We start from the raw sequence: 23,998 nt of genomic DNA, 5'->3' as shown, positions 1-23,998 counted from the left end.
TGGTGCTGAGAAATAATCCTGGAGGGGTCCCTAATCACCTGGTCACTCTTTGGTTTGCAGAGACACTGACTGCAGGGTCCTGTCAAAGGCTACAGCTAAATCTTGCACTAAACTCCCTATTCATCTGGGTTCTACAAGCTGTAGGGTAGAACACTATGCCAAAGGATGTCTTTGTGGGCTTTTGAAGCAGTAGAGAGACCCAGAGGCTTACTGAAAAAAACCTCAGCCTTCTGAGCCTGGAGTGGTCATCTGCAGTGGATGGGGCTTGGATTGTTTAGGCCATGCTCTAGGGTAGACCTGGAGGCTCATAATATAGAGGGAAGAGCCAAGGGCTCACAGATCCTCCTGTGCTGGAGCAGCTGGGCCTTATATACATATCACTTACTGAGCTGACACAGGGGGAGGGTTTGGGTTGGGTTTTGGGTCCCAGGGTGTGTCCTGGGAAGGAATAGGGTCAGGCTGGCCAGGCTGTAGTGCTCTGGGAAGACAAGGACTGATGGAAATATTCTGTAGGAAGTAGCACCACAGGCCCTCTGGCAGGTAGTAGTGGATGAAATACATGAGCCCCAGGCAATGGCCTGTGTTAATAGCGGGTGGTGTGGTCTAGATGCCAGCAACATGTCAATGATGGCATCTGCAACCAAGCTGAGGTTGGGCAGGGCCAGGCACAGAAAATGCAGAAACTGCCCATGCAAGTGTTCAATGTAATATTAATTGCTTGAACTGTTCCCATTGACTCACATTTCTCACTGACTGTTTTGAAGAAATCAGGCTGGATGACACTGACTTTGATCCTCCAGGAAAGAAGTTTACAGCTGAATGTTTCCTTGAGTAGTGTCAAGGTTGCCTTGGAGGTCCCATAGGCTGCCAAGCATGGATATAGCATGTCCCCTGCTGGGCTGCCCACTGTCACAATGCAACCCTTTGAGTGGTGTGAGAGCTGCAGGAGGCCCTTGGTCAGCTACAGTGCGTCAAAGAAGTTCACCTCCATGCAGTTGCAGAATGTGGCCATTGGAGACAGCTTCACATCACTGAAGCCTGCATTATTGACCAGGTCTCACACACCACTGCTGTTGGTGTGGGACTTAGTGAACTTCAGTGCAAAGCTAATGTGTGCAGTTTAGTGAGGTCCATCTGCAATAGCCTTAGGCAAAGGAAACAGCAGGCACTCAGCTTTAGGGCATTGGGGTTCTTGAACTCTAACATGGTAGCCAGCATGTGAAGACCCTGGTGTCCAATTGCTTGGCCATCTCCTTGACAAAACCAGAGTCACAGCCAGTGATGAGCACTCGGCAAGAAGCCAGTGGCAGACGCAGTAGGCGTGCTAGGCAGGACAAGCAATCCAACTGGGAGCAGCCAACATGGCCAGTGTGGCCAGCATGGGCAGAAGGTTCTGGCATAGTCAGTCTAGTGGGGCCAGCAGTTCACCAGTGCAGCCAGCAACTGGCAGCCCAGTCACAGGTCTACACGCAGTAACTACAGCAGCATATGGGCAACCAAGAGCAAACAGTTGCCACCCCACAGCCAAGGCAAGTGCTGTTCAGTGTTGTTTTAATTTGCATTTCTCTACTTGCTAGAGATATTGATTTTTTTCCTAATTTGTTGACCATGCATATTTCTTCGTTCTTGAGATGTCTGTTTAGTTCCGTTGTCCATTTGTTGATTTCTCTCTCTCTCTCTCTCTCTCTCTCTCTCTCTCTCTCTCTCTCTCTCTGTGTGTGTGTGTGTGTGTGTGTGTTTTAAGTACTTTTAGTTCTTTATATATCCTGAAAATTAATACTTATCTGAAGTGCAGATGGCAAAGATTTTCTCCCATTCTGTAGGGTCTCTCTTCATGCTCTTGATTGTTTCCTTTTCTATGTAGAAGTTTTTCCATTTGATACCACCCATATATTGAATATTGATTTTACTTCCTGCACTTTAGGGGTCTTATAAAGTCAGTTCCTGTGTTGATATGTTGGAGTATGGGGTCTACCATTTCTTCTAATATGTGCAGGAAACTGGTCTAATACCTAGGTCCTTGGTACACTTTGAATTGAATTTAGTTTAGGATGAGAAATAGAGATTAAATTGTATTCTACACATGCATTTCCAGTTTTCCCATCACCATTTGTTGAAGAGGCTTTTTCTCCAATATTTATTATTGGCACCTTTGTTTAGTATGTGGTAACTGTGTTTGTGTGGGTTTGTTTCTGTGTCTTCTACTCTGTTTTGTTGATCTTATTGCCTGTTTTGGTTCTAATACTATTCCGTTTTTGTTACTATACTTCAGTAATATAATTTTAGTTCTGTTATTCTGATGCCTTCTCCTTCACTTTTCTTGCTAAGGGTTATTTTGGCTACTCTAGGACTCATTGTTTATCCAGATGAATTTCATGAGTGCTCTTTCTATTTCCATAAAGAACGTCATTAGAATTTTGATAAGAATTGCATTGAATCTGTATAGTGCTTTTTCCTGAATCTATTAAATTAATCATGTGATTCTTATCTTTAAGTCTATTGATATGATGGATTATATTTATTATTTTCTGTATGTTGAACAACACTTCCATCCCTGGAAAGAAACCCACTTAATCATAGCACATTGTATTTTTAATATTTTTTATGAGATTTGCCAGTACTTAATGGAGAACTTTTACATCTATATTTATCAGTTATTTCCTTTGTCTGTTTTTTGGTATCAGGATGATATTAGTTTTATAGAATGAGTTTGAAAGGGTTACCTGCTTTTCTATTTCATGTAATAATTTGAGAAGGATTGATATTAGTTATTTTCTATATAAATTTATTTTATTTATTTATTATTTTATGTAGTGCAGAGGATCAAACCCAGTACCACACACATGCTGAACAAATGCTCAACCATTGAACCACAAACCCAGCCTTTGGTATTAGTTCTTATTTAAAGATTTGGTAGAACTCAGCTGAGAATGCCTCTAGCTTTTCTTTTTCACTAGGCTCTTGATGATTTCTTTGATCTCATTACTTGAAACTGATCTTTTAAATTTTCTATATCTTCCTTTTTCAATTTTGGTAGGATCTATGTCTCTAGAAATTTATCTGTTTTCAAAATTTTCTAGCTTACAGGAGTATATAGTATAGCTTCTGATTGTCCTCCATATTTTAGGTGTATCTGCAGAGATATTTCCATTTTCATCATGGATTTAGTAATTTGCATTTTATCTTTCTGGGCTACTTTGGCTAAAGTTTTATAAATTTTGATTTTCATGATTTTTTTCAAAGAACAAACTTTATGAATTGATTTTTTTTAATTTAAAAAAATCTCAACATCATTGACATCAGCTCAATTTTAATTATTTCCTGTATTCTGCTGATTTGGGTATTGGTTTGTTCATTTTCTAGGACATTGAGATGTAATGTTAGTTTATTTATTTGGTATTTTTCTGTTCTGTTAATTTATGAGCTCAATGCTCTGAGCTTTTCTCTTAGAACTGCCTTCATGGTGTCTCAGAGATTTTGATACATTTATCATTATTCTCATTTAGCATTGAGTATTCTTTATAAAATTTATCCCTGATTTATTCTGCTATCCATTCATAAGTTAATAGTGAATTCTTTAGTTTCCAGGTGTTAAAGTGCTTTCTATTTTTTATCATATCATTGATTTCTTTAATCCATTATGATTTTATATAATGCACATATATATATATATATATATTGCATTTGCTAAGAGTTTCTTTGTGTCCCAAAATATGCTCTATTTTGGAAAATGATCTATGTGCAACTGAAAAGAAAGTGTATTCAGTCACTTCATATATATAGTATGAATTATCCTTTTTTGTAGTTCTGTAGCTTCTTTATTTAGATTTTGCTCAGATGATATTTCTAGTAATGAGATACATGTTAAAGTCACTCAACATTGTTGTGCAGTGGTCTATTTAATTCTTTTTATTGAGAAAGGTTTGTTTGATATATGTAAATGCTACATTTGGGGGGGCATAGATACTTATGACTGTTTATTTGTGCTGTTTTTTCACTCTCTTAACCAGCATGAAATTGCTTTCTCTACCTCTTTTGATTAACTTTGCCTTGAAGTCTACTTTATCAGATACAAAAATAGAAACCCTTGCTTGTTTATGACATTTATGTGGATATCTTTGCCTATTAGGAAGAGAATACATTGTTGGCTCTTGTTTTTTGGGGAGATGTGTGTGTGTTTAACAATTTAATAAATTGCAAAATTGTTATTAATCTATATACACATGTATGACTACACTACTGGTTTGACTGTACACCATGTACAGCCAGACAAAGGAGAAGTTGCGCTCCATCTGTGTACAAGGTGTCAAAATACATTCTAATGTCATGTAAAACTAATTAGAAAAAAAAAAAGAAAAAAAACAAAAAGAAATAAACTGGTTTACAAAGTTTTTGTACCATTTTTACAGTCTTAACAGCAATCAATGAAAGTTTTAGCTGCCCCAAATTCTTGTCAATTCTTGTATGGCCAATTATTGTAGTTTTAATACTTTAATAAGTATATAATGAGATATCTTTTTGGCTTTAATAGGCATTTTCTTTTTTAAAAAATTTTAAATTTATTTTTAATTTCTATCTGCCAGTCTTTGTGTTTTCATTGATTAGTTCATTAACATCTCTGTTAGTACTGAGAGATGATTTTTATTTCCTGGTATTTTCATTTATTCCTAATTTGTAAGTTGAATTAGATTCTCCTTTCATATACAATTCTCCCCCTATATTTTCACCTTCTGCCAGTTTTCACTGGTATTCTCCATTTCTTCTTCATGAAGTATTTTATTGAGTTTGTTTTATAGTGACAGATTTCTAGATGTGAATTTTTTTTTTTTATCATGGAAGAATTTTACCTCATCTTAAAATCTGAAGGTTAATTTTTCTGAGTATAGTATTTTTGGTTGACATTCATTTTCTTTCAGAGCTTTGTATAAATTATTCCAATATCTCTTATTTTTTAAGATGTTAGGAGTTGCCCTGGCTCCAAAGACTAACTTCCCCATCCCCCAAGAAGAGCTGTCCAATGATGAGCCCTGCTGGCCCACATGATCCTTACCCACCAATCAGACTAGCCCTGCTGGCTCACATGATCCTTACCCACTAATCAGAAAGCACTCCATGCCAGCTGTCAAACCGTTCAACCATTAAACTGTCCTCGCTATCAAACCACCCCCAGCTCTATAAATAAGCAGAGCTGTTCTCAATAAACGGGCATTTTCTCCCATGATGAGCCTTGTTCATTCTTTCATAAGGTATGGGTCAAAATAATCGGCTGAGATCTAGATTGGCTTAAATCTAAATGTGGCCAGTTATTTGTTATTTATCTCTAGCCACTTTTTCAGTTCTACCCTTATTCTATATTTTAGGCATTTTTATATTAATATTCCTAGCAATGGGTCTTTTATAATTTTTTTTATATTTGGAATCATGTATGCTTCCTGTATATGATTTTCTATTTCAGTTTTAAGATTTGACAAATTATATATTATTTCACTGAAAAGATCATAAATTTCTTTGATTTGTATCTCTGAGCCTTCAGCTACCCCTATGAATCTTACATTTGGCTTTTTAATGTTATCCCATATGTCTTAAAAATTCTGTTCATGGTTTCTTATCATCTTTTCTACTTGTTTAAATTTATTTTCAAGATTATGTACTTCCTTGATTGAAAATCTCTCTTCCAAAGGTAATGCTTTCAATTGAATTTTTAACTTGGTTTATTGATTCCTTTATTTTGAGGATTTCTGATTGATTCTACATCAGACTATCTCCTTATTGAAGTGATATTTCACTTGTATTTTCTATGAACTTTCTAAATTCCTTCTCTTTGATATATCATCCACTGTGGTGTTTGTGAAGTTTGCTCTTGAGTCATTCTGCTTTTATTTTCCCCATGTTTTTTTCATATTGTCTGTGTATCGAGCCATGTAGTCAAGTGTATCTGAAGCAACAGAGCTTCAATTCTATATGATTTTAGTGATCTGGCAGTTTTCTTTTGCCTCACAGATTAGGAAGGAGCCAAATAATTGCAAACAACTATGAATACAAATATAACACCAAATTAAGTACTTGATTTTTATTTTGACACAAAGCTAATTGACACAATAAATAACAATAGAAGGCTCAGAAATTTATATCTGTAAAACCAGTAAGTAATAATGAATTATTTCTAGCATAAATGAAGCAATAGGTGTATTTATAACTTCCATTGTATCAAATGTTGCTATACCATTAGAGGTAGGGTCTAGTATTTTATAAGCCAATTAGTATTAGAACAATTTAAAGGTAGAGTTCATTAAAATATATGAAGATGATAAGGGGTAGAAAAGAAGAAGTGATGGGGTAGAAAAAGGATTTGTAGTTTCAAGAGGTGAATAGCACAAATGCAGAGGAAACACAGGATGTTTTGTTTATGGTGGGGGAGGAGAAAGAAATAGAATTAAAAGAATTAAAGAAAGAATAAAAGAAAAATAGAATTTGGGTATTATCAAGAGAAAAGAGAGAGAAACAGAAACAAAGGGAAATAGAGTTGTGAAAAAGATGATACAAAAATCAATCCAAAATATACTAATCAATAGCCCTAACCCTCAAAAATCAGAGTATGAAAAAATGATTACATTGAAGAAATGCTATAAATGATAAAGCAGAAATAAATATATATATGAAAGCAATAAATCTATCTTATTTTTCCATTTTCTTAAAACTTTGATCTCTTATTGGATTGGCATTGAGAAGTGTAGGGCATGATGTAACATGTGAGGCATGTTGCATCAGAAAGGAGGAAACCTGGGCTGGGGATGTGGCTCAAGCGGTAGCGCGCTCGCCTGGTATGCGTGCGACCCGGGTTCGATCCTCAGCACCACATACAAACAAAGATGCTGTGTCCTCCTAGAACTGAAAAATAAATATTAAAAATTCTCTCTCTCTCTCTCTCTCTCCTCTCTCACTCTGTCTTTAAAAAAAAAAAAAAAAGAAGGGAGGAAACCTAACTTGATGTAGGTCATACAACATGTAGGGCATGTTGCATCAGAAAAGAGGAAACCTAACTTGCTGGCTGCTACCCGCTTCCTGGTCCTGAGGCCACATGTGGCTAAGATAGAGCCTGGTGATCAGCCAGAAGTTGTTGTCATGGGTTGTGACAAAAAATCCGTCCACCTCTAGGATAGGCTCAGAACTTTTCCGCCCTCGTGGACAGCTCGTGTCACCCATTACTGCTTGTAGGTGTACAAGTGAACTCTCCCCATCCTGTTGACCTTTATCCTGATTGGCTCCTGTACATTATATTAGCTATGTGTGTTTTCTCAATAAAGGAGAAGCTGTCTAATCCCTTCATCCAATGCAAGCTATTATGTTGTCATTAATACTTACTCTTGTTCACTTATTCAAAATTCTTGCTCATATTCCTCTTTAGTCAATAGAGTTGTAGAGATAAGTAAATAACAGCTTGTGTAGCATATGTTGATATATGTTTTGCTCTTACATTTTCAATATAACTGGAAGTTATTTTCCTTTAAAAGAGGCTAAGATGTTTGAAATTTACACTTATTATATAGATATGTGGAATCTAAGATATATCTCTAGCCAAGGCTTATTATTCAGATCATTACTCACTAAAAACCATTCATATAAAATAGTAATATGAATCTATTCCAGAAGATGCACAAACACATGTTTACATTTATGTAGAAAGAGAATAATGACACATGTCCAAAAATTATTAATGTGCCAGAACTGTAAAATCAGATATTGATGGGGGATGAAGTCCCAAACAAATAATTCAAAAAGCTGATGGTTAACATATTCAATGATCTAAAAACAGATCTGAGAAATAGACAAAATAAATGAAAACCACAGGAAGTGAAAGAGTTTTCTATGAAAAATAGAAATTCTGAAAAAAAAATAAAAACATAAATCATGGAAATGAAAGAAATTGAAAAATGAAATTCTAGAAATGTAATAAAAATTGTATTCAAAGCCTCACCAGTAAATTAGACTACATAGAAGAGAGGAGACAGAATTTCAGGTTTTGGAGATAAAATATATTGAATGGGAAAACACAACTAGTAATAGGGAAAATAATACAAGAAACCATGATCAAAATACACAAGAACACTGGGACACTAAGAGACAAAACTGAAGAATTATTGGGAACAAAAGATTTGAGATACTAGATAATGGCATGAATAATCTTTTTAATTAAATAATAACAAAAAATTCCAAACATTGACAATGAGGACATCTATACAAAAGACATACATAATCCCAATACAGAAGATCAAAACTAACCTCTCTGGGATGGGGTTGTGGCTCAGCAGTAGAGTGATTGCTTAGCACTTGGGGGTCCCTGGGTTCGATCCTCAGCACCACGTACAAATAAATAAAATAAAGGTACTGTTGCCAACTACAACTAAAAAGTAAATATTAAAAAATAACCTTTCCATAATGAATTATAATTAAGATAACTAATATAGAGAATAAGGATGAAATTTTAAATCACTCAAGCAAAAAATTTTAGGTCACATCTAAAAATAAACTAATTAAAATAATTTCTGATTTCTCAGGAGAGACTCTAAAAGCTAGAAAGGCTGGATTAATTCTAAGTTTTAAAGTAAATAATTTTCAACCAAGATTCCTATATCCAGCTAAGTTACTTTTCAGAATTAAAAACAATTCTATATAACTATAAAATTTAAAAAAAACTTAAAAAATAAACTTAAAAAAATCTATGCCAACTAAGCCAGTTCTAAATAGGATACTCAAAAAATATTACACACAGAATAAATAAAAAACAGACTTCAGGGTTCCCAAACATGTGAATCTCATTAGAAATTTAACTAAGCAAATGTGAACTAAGAATGGATTGAACATCAGAAATGAATTAAAATGGCATTAAGTAATAATGTTTTTCATAATAACACTTATTGTGAATAAGCTCAAGTTCCCTTACTAAAAGACAAAATTTGTACAGTAGATGAACAAACACAAACCAACTATATATTGTTTCTAAAACACTCATCTTTCAAATAAAAGCATCCACAGATTTGAAAACGAAAGATTGGAAAGATATGTGATGAAAATGGAATGCAAAAAGCAAGCAAAAGTAAGATACGCATGTACGACAATGAAGACTTCAAGCCAAACGTAATCAGAAGAGACATAATGTTTTCTTCATGCTGATGGAGGTATCAATTCAACAAGAAGCTGTAATAATAATAGCAATAACAACAAATCAATAATAATAACAACAGTAATAGTACGTATGCCTCCAATCTCAGTACACCTAATTACATAAAATATACTATTTGACATAAAGTCTTAGAAAAATCCCAGTACAATAAGACTGAGATTTTAATAGACTCCTCTACTTATTAGAGATGACATCTAGACAAAAATTCAACAAACTCTTCAGACCTAAAAAATGCCATAAATCAAGTGAAACTAACAAATATCTATGGACTATTTCACCCCCAAAATATTTGAATTTAACTTCCTCTCATCTACCCATGGAAGCATCTTCAAAACAGACCATAAGTTAACACACAAAACAATGCTCACCTAGTACTGAATCATCAACATAAACCCTTGCAATTTATCAGAACACCTGGAATAAAATTGGACATTAGCAGAAGGAAAAACAAAAGAAATTGTATAACTACATAGATTGAACAAAATACACTTGCAATGATTAATAGATTATAGTTGAAATAAGAAATAAATTCAAGATATTCTAGACTCAAATGAGAATAGAGATGCCACATACTAAAAACTCAAAGATACGATGAAATTGATTCTAAGAGATAAGTTCATAGCTATGAGTGATTCCATAAAAAAATCATAGAGATTCCAGATAACCTCATGATACATCACAAGATAATATTAAAACAATGGCAAAACAATTCTAAAATCAACAGAAGAAATGAAATACTTAAGATGCACAATTAGTGAAATAGATAATAAAAAGAATAAAAAGACTTAATGGGGGGCTGGGATTGTGGCTCAGTGGTAGAGCACTCACCTAGCATGGCCGGGACCCAGGTTCGGTCCTCAGCACCACATAAAAATAAAGGTGTTGAGTTGTGTCCTTCTATACCTAAAAAATAAATAAATATTTAAAAAAAGACTTAATGGCACTTTGAAAAATTTAATATTGACAAATTAGTTCATAAACATACCAAAAAAGAAGAAAATTAATAAAATTAAGGAAAAATTAGATATTATCATAGACATCTTTAAAATTTAGATGATCATTATAGAATAATTTGAATATTTAAATGCTCCCCCATGATCCTAGATAGGCAAAAAAATAATGCAAAAATGCTATTTAACTAAAAGTGATATACATGTTAAATGCAAAGCCCATGAAAATAATAATGAAATATTTCATAGAATTGGAAAAAAATCCTAAAATTTATATGCAAAGATAAAAGGACAAGAATATCTAAAGCAATTCTGATAAGTAAAAGTAATACTGGAGGGCTCGGGTTGTGGCTCAGTGGTAAAGCATTTGCCTAGCATGCGTGAGGTACTGGGTTTGATCCTCAGCAAGCACCACATGAAAAGATATTGTGTGTTCACCTTCACCTACAACTATATATATATATATATAATGTATATATATAATTTTTTGAAAAAAAGGCAATGCTGGAGCCACCACAATCTCTGATTTCAAATTATACTATAGATCCACGGTCACAAAAACAGCAAGACATTGGATAAAAACAGACATGCAGAACAATGGAATAAAAAAAGTTACAAAGACAAACCTCATATATATAGTCATCTGATGCTTGATAAAGAAGCCAAAAACATACATTGGAGAAAAAATCTTTTCAAGAAATGGTGTTGGGAAACTGGATGTCCACATGTAGAAGAATGCAACTTGATTCCTAGCTCTTACCCTAATCAAAACTGAACTCAAAGTGGATCAAAAATCTAGGAATTCAGTCTGAAACTCTGAAACTCCTAGAAGATAAAAGGGTCAACATTCCAAAATATAGAAACAAAAATCAACTTTCTTTTTTAAAAAAATTATTTTTTTTAATTATAGTAGTACACAATACCTTTGTTTTATTTATTTATTTTTATGTGTTGCTGAGGATTGAACCCCAGGCCTTGCACATGCAAGGTGAGCACTCTACCACTGAGCCACAACCCTAGCCCCATCAACTTTCTTAATAAACTTCCTAAAGCTCAGAAAATAAAACCAAGAATCAATAAGTAGAATGGCATCAAATTTAAAATGTTCTTCACAGTAAAGGAAACATTTAAGTGTGTGAACAGAAAACATACAAAATGGGGAAAAAACTATGTCAGATATTATTTGATAGTGGATTAAAATCAAGAACATATAAATAACAAAAAATCTTGGCCATGGATATAAATAACTCAAACAACAAATGGCCAATTGCTAAACAGACATCTCTCAGAAGATATACAAATGGTCAAAAAATACATGAAAAAGTATTCAACATTTCTAGTATTCATGGAATGAAAATTAAAAAAAAAACTACATCAAGATTTTATCTTATTCCAGTTAGAGTAGCATAAAACATAATAAATGCTAGTGAGGATGCACAGAAACAGGAATATTTATGCCTTGTTGTCAGGGTGGTAAATTAGTATAGCCACTATGTACTAATTTAGTCATAAGGTCAATAAACTAAGGTCAGTATAAAGGTTCCTCAAAAGCTGGGTCATATAGGAACACATGAATATGAATATGAAGGAAAGGGAAAGTAAGGAAGAATGAAAAGGACCATTTTATGTTATTGTTATGGGAAGATTGCAAAAAAATCACTAAGTCCATCTTAAAGAAGACAGAAATTGTATTTATCAGTTGGTCGCCTGGATCCACCAGCTGGCATGCCAAGGGGTAGGCTGCAAGTCTACTTCCTTCAACTACCTAGTGGGGTTTGAATATACCTTTTGCAGTCCAAAACCATATTAATCATAGGTGGCTGTTTCCATGATTCAAAACCATAAACTACCGTCATGAAATCTAAAATCATAAGCAGAAAAGGAGGAGTGGGTCAAAACATCCCTAGTTGTGTACAAGTTAAGGAATGGTTACATCTAGAAAATCAACCTCTGACAGGTTGTCCAAGAAAAATGGGAACCAAAAAGAGAAAAATGTTAAATTGTATAAGAATTGTCATTTTGTGGTGCTGAACATGTTGTTAAGCAACTATTGATCGGTATAGAGGTGGAGTGTTCCCATGGAAGTAGTAGTTTTCACATGATATGGAGTCTCAAGGCAAAATGGAGTCTGTTTGGTCATTGCCCATATGGCCTGGTCCATAACAGTATGTACCTATGCAAATATATCATAATGAATCACCACTATCATTTATGACTAGAAGGTACCAATAAAAAATTTAAAATAGTTAAAATTAAAATTAAAATTGTCAAAACGAACTCCACTATTATGTGTAATTAGAATGCACTAAGAAAAATATTATCATAGAAATATCTTGTGATACAACTGGGTATTAAAATTCAAAACACCAAATTAAATTGTACCACCACCTCACAATATATTGCTATTAAGATTTAAATTTAAAAGCTAAAACTATAAAACTTAAAAGATTGAAAGACAATTTTGTTAATTTACATTAATAAGGGTATCTTAAATGTCATAGTAAAAACTATAGTGAATAAATAATCTGATTATATGAAAATTTTTAAAATTTTTGTAAAATTGCTTCACAGACTCCATATAAAGACAAGTGAAACAATGGGATAAAATATTTGCATATTATATACCTGGTAAGAGAGTAATATCTAGAGCATATATAGAACACTCGCAGTGCATTAAGAGGACAAAGGATAAACCACCCAGTCTAATAAATATCAAAAATAATTTAAAAAATCATTTCTAAGAATAAAATATACAAATGACCAAAATGTTCATGAAAAGATGCTGAATAACCACACCTAGTATACACTTTGTGCTGCATAACATAGTGGAAAAATGGAGGACATCTGAGTATATATGGAAGAGAAAAACCATAGAGGTACCAAAATTTTTAACAACCTACTATTGAGATAATTGATCCAGTACCCTTAGAATTAACTGAGCCCCATGAAAAAAAGCATGAATTTATCTTAAATATCTAATTATCTCCTAAAGGCCCCATTTACCAATGCCTCAAAATGGCACTCAAATATCATCATAAAATTTAAGAAAGAGAAACAAGACATATTTAAACTATTAATAGGAGAGAATATCACAATTATGTAAGAAAGTGAAATTTATTCACTTCAATTCATTGCTTTATTTTAGAGCCAGTCTACCTACAAAAATACATTGTTTTTCACATTCTGATACTTGTGTTAAAAAATGAAGCTTTTGTAGAAAGGAGGAATTCAGTTATCTAATTGTATCTGTGACAATTGGATATTTATGAACCATCAAAAAAAATTATATGGGTGACAGAACAACAGGGCTATTTGCCGAAATAACAAAGTACACTCTAAATTAATTTATATCATAATAAAGCTAACATTATGATTTCTCTGTTTATCTGTCTGTCTTGCTTCAATCTCCTAATTTAGAAATTCAGGAACTTTTTTTTTGCAGGGAAGTACAGGGAATTTAACTGAGGGACACTCATTTCAAGGGTTCTTAGTAAAATAAAATAAATTTAATGAAAATACTATTTATCCTTTGAAACTAGATTGAAATTTTTTGACCAAAAGAAAGGCATAATTTTATTCATGAATTTTATTCAACTTAAATTTTCCTAAGTAGTTTGTCAGAATCATGACACTCTGGAACCATTAGTCCTAAAATAAAATACCTTTGGTATAACAATGTAAGATAGCAAAACAAAATATTGGATGTCTAGTTAATTTGAATTTCAGATAAACAGTAAAATTTTTGTCTCGTATAAGTAGTTTCTGGAACATAATTATACTAAAACATCTGAAATTAAAACTTATCTGGATATCTAATATTTTGATTTTTCAAATCTGGCATCCCTGTGTATTGATCTTAAATTTTTAATTGTATCTGTATGTCTTTTTTAGCTGTTGTGATATCTTAAATCTACCATCTGAAATGTCATGTTTTTAGTGGTTGTTATCAATACCTTTATTTTATTTATTTATTTTTACATGGTGCTGAGGATCAAACTCAAGGCCTTGCACATGCTAGGCAAGCACACTACTGCTGAGCCACAACCCCAGCCCTGTCATTGTTTTTTGACAATAAAAATTTTCACATTATTTTCATTTTAATATAACAAAAGTTAATCTAATTACAATTAACACAACTTATTTAAAAAAAAGCTTTTATCATATACAAGGGTAAAATTTATTTAATTCCTTTTATAGATATAAGCTCAAAATCCATGTGTCGAAGAAAGTATTTTTTTAAATTTAAGTAAAATTATTATTTTACTACATCAGAAAAGAAAACACCGGGCTGGGGATGTGGCTCAAGCGGCAGCGTGCTCCCTGGCATGCATGCGGCCCAGGTTCGATCCTCAGCACCATATACAAACAAAGATGTTGTGTCTGCCAAAAACTAAAAAATAAATATTAAAATTCTCTCTCTCTCTCTCTCCCTCCTTCTCTCTCTAAAAAAAAAGAAAAGAAAAGAAAAGACCAAGAATGAAATTGTTTTTTATCAGAAAATCAGTTTGAGTTATTTAACTATGAATATATTGTAGCTATATTTTTCTATCCAAGGATAGAACATCATAGGCATAAGGTTTTGGCTTGAGAGAAGGATGTAGCAAATCAAGTCGAAGAGTTATTTTGAAACCATCAGGTAGCAAAGAAGTACTTGGCCATCACTGAGCGTATACACGTCCCTGTGCCCACCCAGGAGTTGTTAATATTCCCATCATCCCGAAGGAGGTGCAAGACCAACAACACCACAAGATGTCTCCACTCCCTGAGCTACCTTGGACAGAGGAAAGATGGTGAAAGTGTGCATCAATCAAAATGCCCATGTTGCTGTAACTCAGTACCAGGTGCTAAGTAACGCTCTTATCTTTGCCCTTATGGAGCTCCAGCCTGTTACTGGAGTGAAACATAAAATTTGAGTTCACATGTGTTTTAGATTGGTTTGCTCAGTTCTTCGAAAATGCAAGTACCCAGATTAGAACAAGTTGCCCCCAACTCCAGAGACTTTCTGTTGGTATTTGACAAGTTGAGGCTGAAACAGTTGAAGGCACACCACATCCCCATTTACCTGCTTGCCCGGCAGCTGACCCTGCCTGCTCTGGTGTCCGGGAAGGAGGAACTCTACTTGATCTGCAGACATCCTCACTTCTATGCACTGTCTGGGTTTAGAGATGCCAAAACAGGATCAAATTGGGGAGAATGAAGCGGGGCATCTAAGAGCACAGTGAAGACTTTTGGACAGTTTTGACTCCTGAACTCTACATTGTTTCATGTACACTTTTAATTTCTCACTTGGAACAGTATCCAGAAAAGCCAGGTAGAAAACTCAAAAAACTCAACTGAATTGGGGCTTTTAATGGAGAATATAATCTATTCACTGAGAATTTGGTCATGCTATGAAAAAGCCTGCTGGAAATCTCCCCACCAGAGGGTTTCCTTGCCAAGATGCAAGAGAGACCTGGACCAGGGAGATTAGTGCAGTAATGGGAAAAGGAGAATGGAAGGACACAATCTGTGGTCAGGAACTGTTTTCATCCCACAGAAAGCTCTGTAGCCATCAGGAAGATTCCTGTCATTGTAAAGAACATAATGGTTAAACACATATTATGAATTCAAGAGATTGTTTTCTCCTATCCCATGGTTACCTCACTGCACTAGTGATTATGGAGTATAGGAAGGGAGTGTTCAGGGTCTGGTTGAGGTCGGCCATTTGATAAGAAAGCAGATGCAAATTGGCAGGCAAATAATATAAATAAGTGAAGCTGGCAGGGTGCAAATCAGTAGTGTGGACAATAAACAAGTAGCTCACACCTTTTTAATAATTGTTAAAAAGGTTGTTGCCCTGTGGGAGCATATTTTCTATTTTTTTTCAAATTATCAGGAAAACTAGATACTTATGTGAAATCTCCTAATCCATTGCCAGCTGAAAAAAAAATTAAAAAGACACTTAGCCAAACATATTTACAGAATGAATTTTGTCTGCAGGTTGATAGTTAGCAATCTGTGTTTAATGAATAGTTCAGAAGTTTTTGAAGAGAAGCCATCTTTAAAGTTTGGGATTAGTAGTTGGCATTTCAATTGCCTAAACTGTATGCCCTTTCTAGAATATGATATTGTTTTGGTTAATCCATAAGAATGTGATTATAAGGGAGCTACCATTTCAAACAAAAACTTTGTTTTGGAAGCAAACTTCCTGTTCTTAGTTCTCAGGACTGAGATGGCCATTTGCAACACCAATAAGATACAAATATTTTGGCCTCCCAGCTCATTTTATCCATCCAGTTCTCTTTTTACTTCTTGCACACAGTTCAATATTATACATAGATACATTGCATACTACTTTGGGCTGAGCTGAAGAAAGCTGGAGTGACAGCACCACCAGAAGGAGAAGCCCCAGAACAGCTTTTATATGTTACCTCTGTATCTAAATTGTCCCTTCTATTTATGATTTCTTATTCCACGGTTTCAGTTTACCTGTGATCAATCACAGTCTGGAAATATTAGATGAAATTTTTCGGAAATTATTCCTAAGTTTTAAATTGCACACTATTCTGATTATCAGGATAAAACTCTTACATTATCTCTCTCCAACCCATTTGGGATGTGAATCATCACTTTGCCAGTATATCCATTCTGTATATGCTACCTGTCTAGCCACTTAATAGCTCTCTCAGTTATCAGATCACCTGTATAAGTATCAAAGTATTGGTGTTCTCGTAGCATTTATACTTGTAATAAACCATTCACATAGCTTAAAAAATACATATTTTCCTAGCCAAAACCATAATTTGAATTGTCTTTTCTAGCAAAATTTTCCTGAATTTTGATCATTTCTAAGTGTTTTCCTACTCACATATCTATTTGCAAGAAACCCTAAAGACCATTTCTGCCTTATTTTCAGACCATACTCTTGAGCTGTATACAGTTATTCACTTAGCCTTCTTTTTAAATATTTAGCTTATAGATTACATTATATAGCTCTCCACCTAAGAACTTGTCACTACTCAAACTCCAATCTTGGCACACTGCTTACTTTATTCACACCAAGATTTGTTCTCTGGTACTTACATAGCTTAAATAATCTTAACAGAGAAACAGTTAAAAATTAAAGCTTCATGGAGACTAAGAGTGGGAAATGTCTGTAGGGTTTTATTATGCTAAATAGGAGATATGTTACTCATGTTTTTACTCACTGGGCAATCTCTTTTCAGCTTTGTTCTTTTTCTGTAAGTATCATTTTTATCATTTTAGCCAAAGAAATTATGTTTTTAAGTTTCCTCCACTGCTATAGCACATACAGGAGGCAAAAAATTAAAAGTGCTTAAGACTAGTTAGAAAAATGTGGAAGACTTCATAAATTAAGAGAAAAATAACAAATGTGAAGAAAAGCATTTTTGCAAAGAACTTAGAATGATTCAGAAATTATGTAAGCAATTAGTAATAATTCTGAATGTGAAGTGAACTTTGAATAAGTTTATAAAGAATGCAATGTTTTTAAAAAAATACTAATTCAGGATTTAAGATATGGTAGGGGTCATGAGAAATAAAACTGGACAAGCTAAATAACATCATAAGAGTAATCCATAATATGATGGAAAGGAGAACACTCTTAACTACAATGTAGTTTCATCAATTTTTAGAGAACAGAATAGATATTTTCAGAAATATCATTTAACACTAAGACTCCATTGTATAAATTATCCTTAAGAAAAATGTTTACAAGATCATCAAAAGTTTTATCATACAGTGTGAATTAATTTAATTTCATTTAATTCTTTTATAGTCTGGAAATACCTTTCTTGAGAAGTCCTTGCCTAACAGATGCAAGTAAAATTCTGGAACTGTGAGTAACTAGGATGGATTGCCTTTTAAAAGACAAAGACAATATAGAGCTTTTAAAGTGTCTTACTATAGCATTACATTTATCTATCCCATCTTATCTCAAAATATTGAATCTAAATTGAATCCTGAATAGAAAATCTGTCTCTGAGTCAGCACCTTACTTGATCATTGCAGCTTTCTGGCTACCTTTGCCTTTGCACAAAATTACTCAGCATTTTATTTACATCATCATACCTTTGAGACTTATCAGCATGTACAATTTTATGACCATCCCAGATACTCTATTTCAGGATATCTATGATGACATGCAGCAATCTGCATTTTAACAGGCATAATTGGTAATCCTGAGATAATTAGATGATTAAAAAATAAAAATCCTAGCATACTTGGAACTAAGAGAAGTAGTCCCCTTTTCTCCTTTCAGAGGTACTTGTTTATAATTAATCTACTAAGAGTTGACCACTAAAGTTAGAATAGTGTTTGCTTTCTATTGCCATCTTTAGGCAACATTGCTAATCGATAGCTGTTAGTTTATGGTTACTCAGATAATATCAATACAAATATTTAGTGTTCTGTGATAAAATTCTATTATTCCTTAAAATAGAATGACCTGTGAAAATTTGTGCCTCTCAAATATTGAAATGTAACAGTGTATATGAACATATTTTTATGTTTTTAATAAATTTTAATTTTCAGTATCTTTATCTAGTTCCAAACGAAATAGAAAATTAGCCTATCTTGAATACCTGGCCAATTAATAATGGAAATTAATTTTGCAGCGTCAATATTGGAGGTTTACATTGTACCCATAAAGGGAAACATTTAGGTTTTTAAGCATTGTTGTTTAAAATGAATATTTCATCATCAGCATATGAATGATAAATTGATTAATTTTTAAAATCTATTCATTCATATCAGGCCATAATTATATATTTATGTATACTCAAACACCATCTGCTTTGTTACTCTACTGAAAATTACTTACATAAGACACTATGCTTTATTTATTATTTACCTGTCAGCACTTTACGTCTCTTAAATCAGAATTTCAATTTTGTAGCTGTATTGATTCTGAATCAATATCATACATTATAAATTAATCACCCAAATCTTGTTAAACATTGTATAAAATTATGCATACTATTATAAATTGTGACCATTCAGGATGGGTTCAAAGAACCACAAATGATAAGCAATATTTGCCTATTATTTGCCAGGATATTCTAGACCTACTTGTATATCTGAATTTGACCCAGGGTATTGATGTCTTATGGCTCTCTCTGTGATATTACATTAAAAAGCAAAATATTAGTTACTAGACTACTAGATGCTCACATACAGATTTATCTAATTTATTTTAAAACATTTTTTTCTGTTCTTATGAGCAAGGTCAGTTCACATACAGCATATTTCTTAATAATATATGCTAATAAATGTTACAGGACTAAAAATAAACAATATTAAAATGAACTCTCAAAATACTTCATCCAGAATATAAAAATTATTGTTCTAATTCATAACATTTTACTAATGTCTAGTAAATGATTTTTACTAATGTTGGCTACTTCTGAAATACTACATAATGTACAATGCCTTTACAAATAAAGTGTTGGTTTATGTACATTTATTTTTTGTGTGTTTTTCATCAGATTTTCTGTGTGAAAAGGGAATAATGTTTTATTGACCTTTTTAGTGGAATAACATGCAACATTGAATTTGTCAGGGAGTAATATAAAAAAAAAAAACAAAGACTAGAAAGCCCCAGTACTCAGATCCTTGCAGAAACACTAATTTAATAACAATACATGTAAGAAAATATCTTTATAAGAAGTACAGAATGCAGTTGATAAGTTCCAAAACCTCAGAAAAGCACAAAATTGGGAAAAAGCATATTGAAACATACTAAGAAAAGCAATTTCATTTTATATTCATCACTCCTTTCCTCAAGCCAGTTCAGCTCAAAGCACTGAGGAATCACCTTGGTTCATTACTCCTCCAACTGGAGGGAAGGAGTTAGTGGACCATATTTGAAACATCCCTGCATTTCAGAGCACTGTCAAAATGAACTCTATTTAACTAATCCAGAACAGTGAGAAAACTATTGCTAAGATCACAGGGATAGTGATATGATATAAATATGTCTCCCCAAATTTTTCTATTGGAAACTTAATCCCCAATTTAATAATTTTGCTAGTTGGTGCCTTTGGGGAGGTACTAGAGCCATAAGGGCTCTTCCTATATTGATTATTTCAATTATGAAAGGGCTTTAGAAAGAGAGGTTGTTAGCTTTTTGCCCTTCTGTCTCTTCCACTATGTGAGGACACATCATATTTCTCCTTAGAAAGATACAGTATTCATACATATTCTTAAAAACAGAAAACATTCTTTACCAATAAAACCTACTGACTCCTTGATCTTGGACTTCCAGCCCCCAGAAATGTAAAAAAAATGTTTTTTTCTTCATAAATTATCCAGTCTTGTGTATTTTTATTGTAGCAGCACAAAGGACACAAAGATAGATGACATGGATAATATGGCTGTGAGAGAATAGAAAAAGGAACAAACACTGCAACTTCCCTCCTCTTCTGAAGGAAGATGAGGATGTAAGCATGCAACAATATCTCATTCTTTTACTGCAGTGTCCTAGGGAAAAGGGGAAGGTCGCTCACTATGGCCAGCACAGCTCTGCAAGATTGGAAGAAAGCACAAAACCTCAGACTTCTTTCACATGACACAGGGAAAAGTAGAGCATGCACATCCATAGAAAAGTTTTAAAGACTCTTAGATACTATTGTAAGGCTGAATAAAAAGTGTTTCCCTCTCAAAATCATTCCCTAAAGACTGATAGGATCCCAGAAGATAATCAGAAATTTCTAACTGATAATTTGGAAGGCCAGGACAGTATGGAATGACACTTTCAAAGGGATAAAAAAAAATTCAGCCCTAAATACTATACCATGCGAATCATTATTTCCTAAAGGAATGAGAGAAATTTCTTTTACCCAAACAAAAGTTGAAGAAGTTCATCATGCATGCCTTATAAGAAATGGCAAAGGGAGTTCTTTATTGAAAGAAAATGATGCTAGGGCTGGGATTGTGGCTCAACAGTAGAGCGCTCGCATAGCATGGGTGGGACCTGGGTTAGACCCTCAGTACCACATAAAAAAAAAAATAAAATAAAGGAATTGTATTGTGTCCATCTATACCTAAAAAAAAAATATTTTAAAAAAAATGATGCTAAAAGAAATAAGGGATCATTGGATAGCATAAAACTCATTAGTAAAGGTAAATATATAGACATATATAATAATTTAATATTGCAAATTTGATGTATAAATCAATTTTAATTTAATATAAGAGTTTAAGGATAAGTGTATTAAGAATTACTATAAAAACACAAATTTATTATAGTACATACAATACACAAAATATAAAATTTGACATCAATAACATGAAATGTGTGTTGAGGAAAGAAATAAAAATGTAATGATTTTGTATGATACTGTAGTTTATGTGTATCAGCTTAAAATTGACTATTATATCATAAAATTTTTATGTAAGCCTCATGGAAACTGCAAAGAAAACCCATCAAAGATTCACAATAGAAAAAAATAAAATAAAATAAAAAAGAATTAGTAAGCCAAGCACAGGGCACATCTGAAATTTCAGTGAATTAGAAGGGTGAGGCAGGATAATTGCAATTTCAAAGACAGCCTCAGCAACTTAGAGAGGCCTTAAGCAACTTAGTGAGATCCTTTTTCAAAATTTATTTTTTTAAGGGCTGGTGATATGACTCAGTGGTTCAGCACTGCTGGGTTCAATCCCTGATACCAAAAATAAATAAATAAATAAATAAACAAACAAACAAATAAATAAATAAATAAAGCAGTGAAAGACAAAGAAGAAGACAGGAAGGTAAGAATAGAAGAAGAAAAGCATATAAATTGGACAGAAAACAATTTGTGAATTGAAAATAGTAAGATGTTTTTCATATGCATACTTTAAATGAAGTGAATACAGCTCAATCAAAAAGTGTAAACTGGTTAAATTATTTGAAAAGAAAAGAAAACAAACCATGTGCTATTTAGAAGAGACCTACTTTATAGTTATATAGTTACAGACACTCTTAAGATGAAAAGTGAGGGACAGAAATAAAGAAATATATATATATATATATATATATATATATATATATATATATATATATATATTAATGTAAATGGTAAAGAAAAGAAACCAGAGTGATGATAGTTATACTATACAAAATAGGCAATAAATTAAACACTGGCACAAGGGACAAGAAAGAAATAGTATAAAGGTATGAGAGTGAACCCATCAGGAAGACTTGAAGATTATAACCATGTATATATAAATTATCAGACTGTTGGTGGCACATGTCTATAATACCAGTGGCTTAGTACGATGAGGCAGGAAGATTGCAAGTTCAAGGCTAGTCTCAACTATTTAGTAAGGCCCTAAGCAACTTAGTGAAAGCCTATCTCAATATAAAAATTGAAAAAGGATGGGATGTAGCTTAGTGATTAAGTGCCCCAGGGTTCAATCTCTGGTAATAAATAGATAGATATTAAATAAATAAATAAATAAATAAATAAATAAAATCAGAACATGTATTGTTTCTGCTGAGTATATATGTACTATCATTCAGCATTAAAATGAAGGAAATTCTGAAATATGTGACAATATTGATGAATATGAAGGATATTTTGCTAAGTGAGATAAGATAGTCATCAGGGTCAAGTTCTGCATGCTTCTCCAAAAAATGTGCAATGTAAAATGATAAAACTCATAGAAGCAGAGATTACAATGGTCTTTTTCAGAGGATGGTAATAAGGAAAGTATGTAGATGTTATTTAATACCTATAGTGTTGTTTATACAAATGAATAAATTTTAGATGTCTGTTGAATAATGTAGAACAATAATGTATAGTAAACAACACTCTATGGTATAGTTAAAAAATAAGAGAGTGTGTCTCATGTTCTGATTATATACATGAACACTTGTGTGTGCACACACAAAAGGTGGACATGAGAAACTTCAGGTCATGATGAATATATGGAAATATTTAGATTCTGATGATATGATGATAATTTCACTTGTGTATGCTTTTATCTAAACACAAAATTATATGCATTAAATATGCATGTATATGTGTGTATGTATGTATGTTTGTATGTAATTATCTGATGTCTCAGGTTGAGTTTTCTTTTTCAGAGTTAATAAAATAAAAATTTGTTAGCTGATCCATGCATCCAGCCTTTTCTTAAACAATTTCCTATTGGTAGCCAATAACATGAAGACAAATTACTTTTTTGGGGTGCCAAAATTTTGCCCTTTAGATAGGATTGAGAAATTCAGAAATTTTTAAGATCTTTTAATACATATATTACTTTTTGAAAATTATGTTAGAAATTCAATGAATATTTCTAAGTCCAAATTTCAAACTACACAGTACTATTTTAATAGAATCATCTTAAAAAATTTAATTTCATCTTTCCCAAGGGTTAGAGAGACCTTATATAATTTTGTTTCCTAGTCAAATCTAATTCTACAGCTTCTCTAAAAATAGAAAATTATAATGCATGTGGTCTACCAGCCTTAGGGAAACATCAAGCTCAATTACTTCTACATAATAATTCATTTGCACCAACTCTTTATTATGCACCCTCTATCAACCTTAGAATTGTAAAAAAAAGATGATTAAAGTGGTTTTCAGTGACCCCTTCAAACAAATTATAAAGAAGAATTTTAACCTAGTGTTAATTTGAATGAAGTAAGACATACAAGAATTTTGTTAAAAATAAGAAATCTAGGAGAGCTATATGCTTTTGTGCACATCGCTGTGCCAGTAGAAAAAGAGTTTGAATTGTTGTATATATGTGCTTTCATAATCAAGAGGCAATGATAGTAAACTGGTAGAGACCCATTAAAAATTTATTTTGTTAGGGATTTCTCATCACCTTTCAATCAAGAATTAATTTTTATTGTATTTACATACATTTTGAAATGAAA

General features: G+C 32.9%; 2 pseudogenes; one reads left to right on the top strand and one right to left on the bottom strand.

The window, feature by feature from the left end:
• Positions 1–381: 381 nt before the first annotated feature.
• Positions 382–7,203, bottom strand: LOC101960765 (11-beta-hydroxysteroid dehydrogenase type 2 pseudogene; annotated as a pseudogene).
• Positions 7,204–9,115: 1,912 nt separating this feature from the next.
• LOC101960470 (pseudouridylate synthase RPUSD4, mitochondrial-like) lies at positions 9,116–15,353 on the top strand (annotated as a pseudogene).
• The last annotated feature ends 8,645 nt before the right edge of the window (positions 15,354–23,998 follow it).

This window comes from Ictidomys tridecemlineatus, chromosome X (genome assembly GCF_052094955.1).
Source record: "Ictidomys tridecemlineatus isolate mIctTri1 chromosome X, mIctTri1.hap1, whole genome shotgun sequence".
Lineage (NCBI taxonomy): Eukaryota > Metazoa > Chordata > Mammalia > Rodentia > Sciuridae > Ictidomys > Ictidomys tridecemlineatus.
The sequence above is the reverse complement of the archived record's forward strand: the minus strand, read 5'-3'. Positions and strand labels throughout refer to the sequence as shown.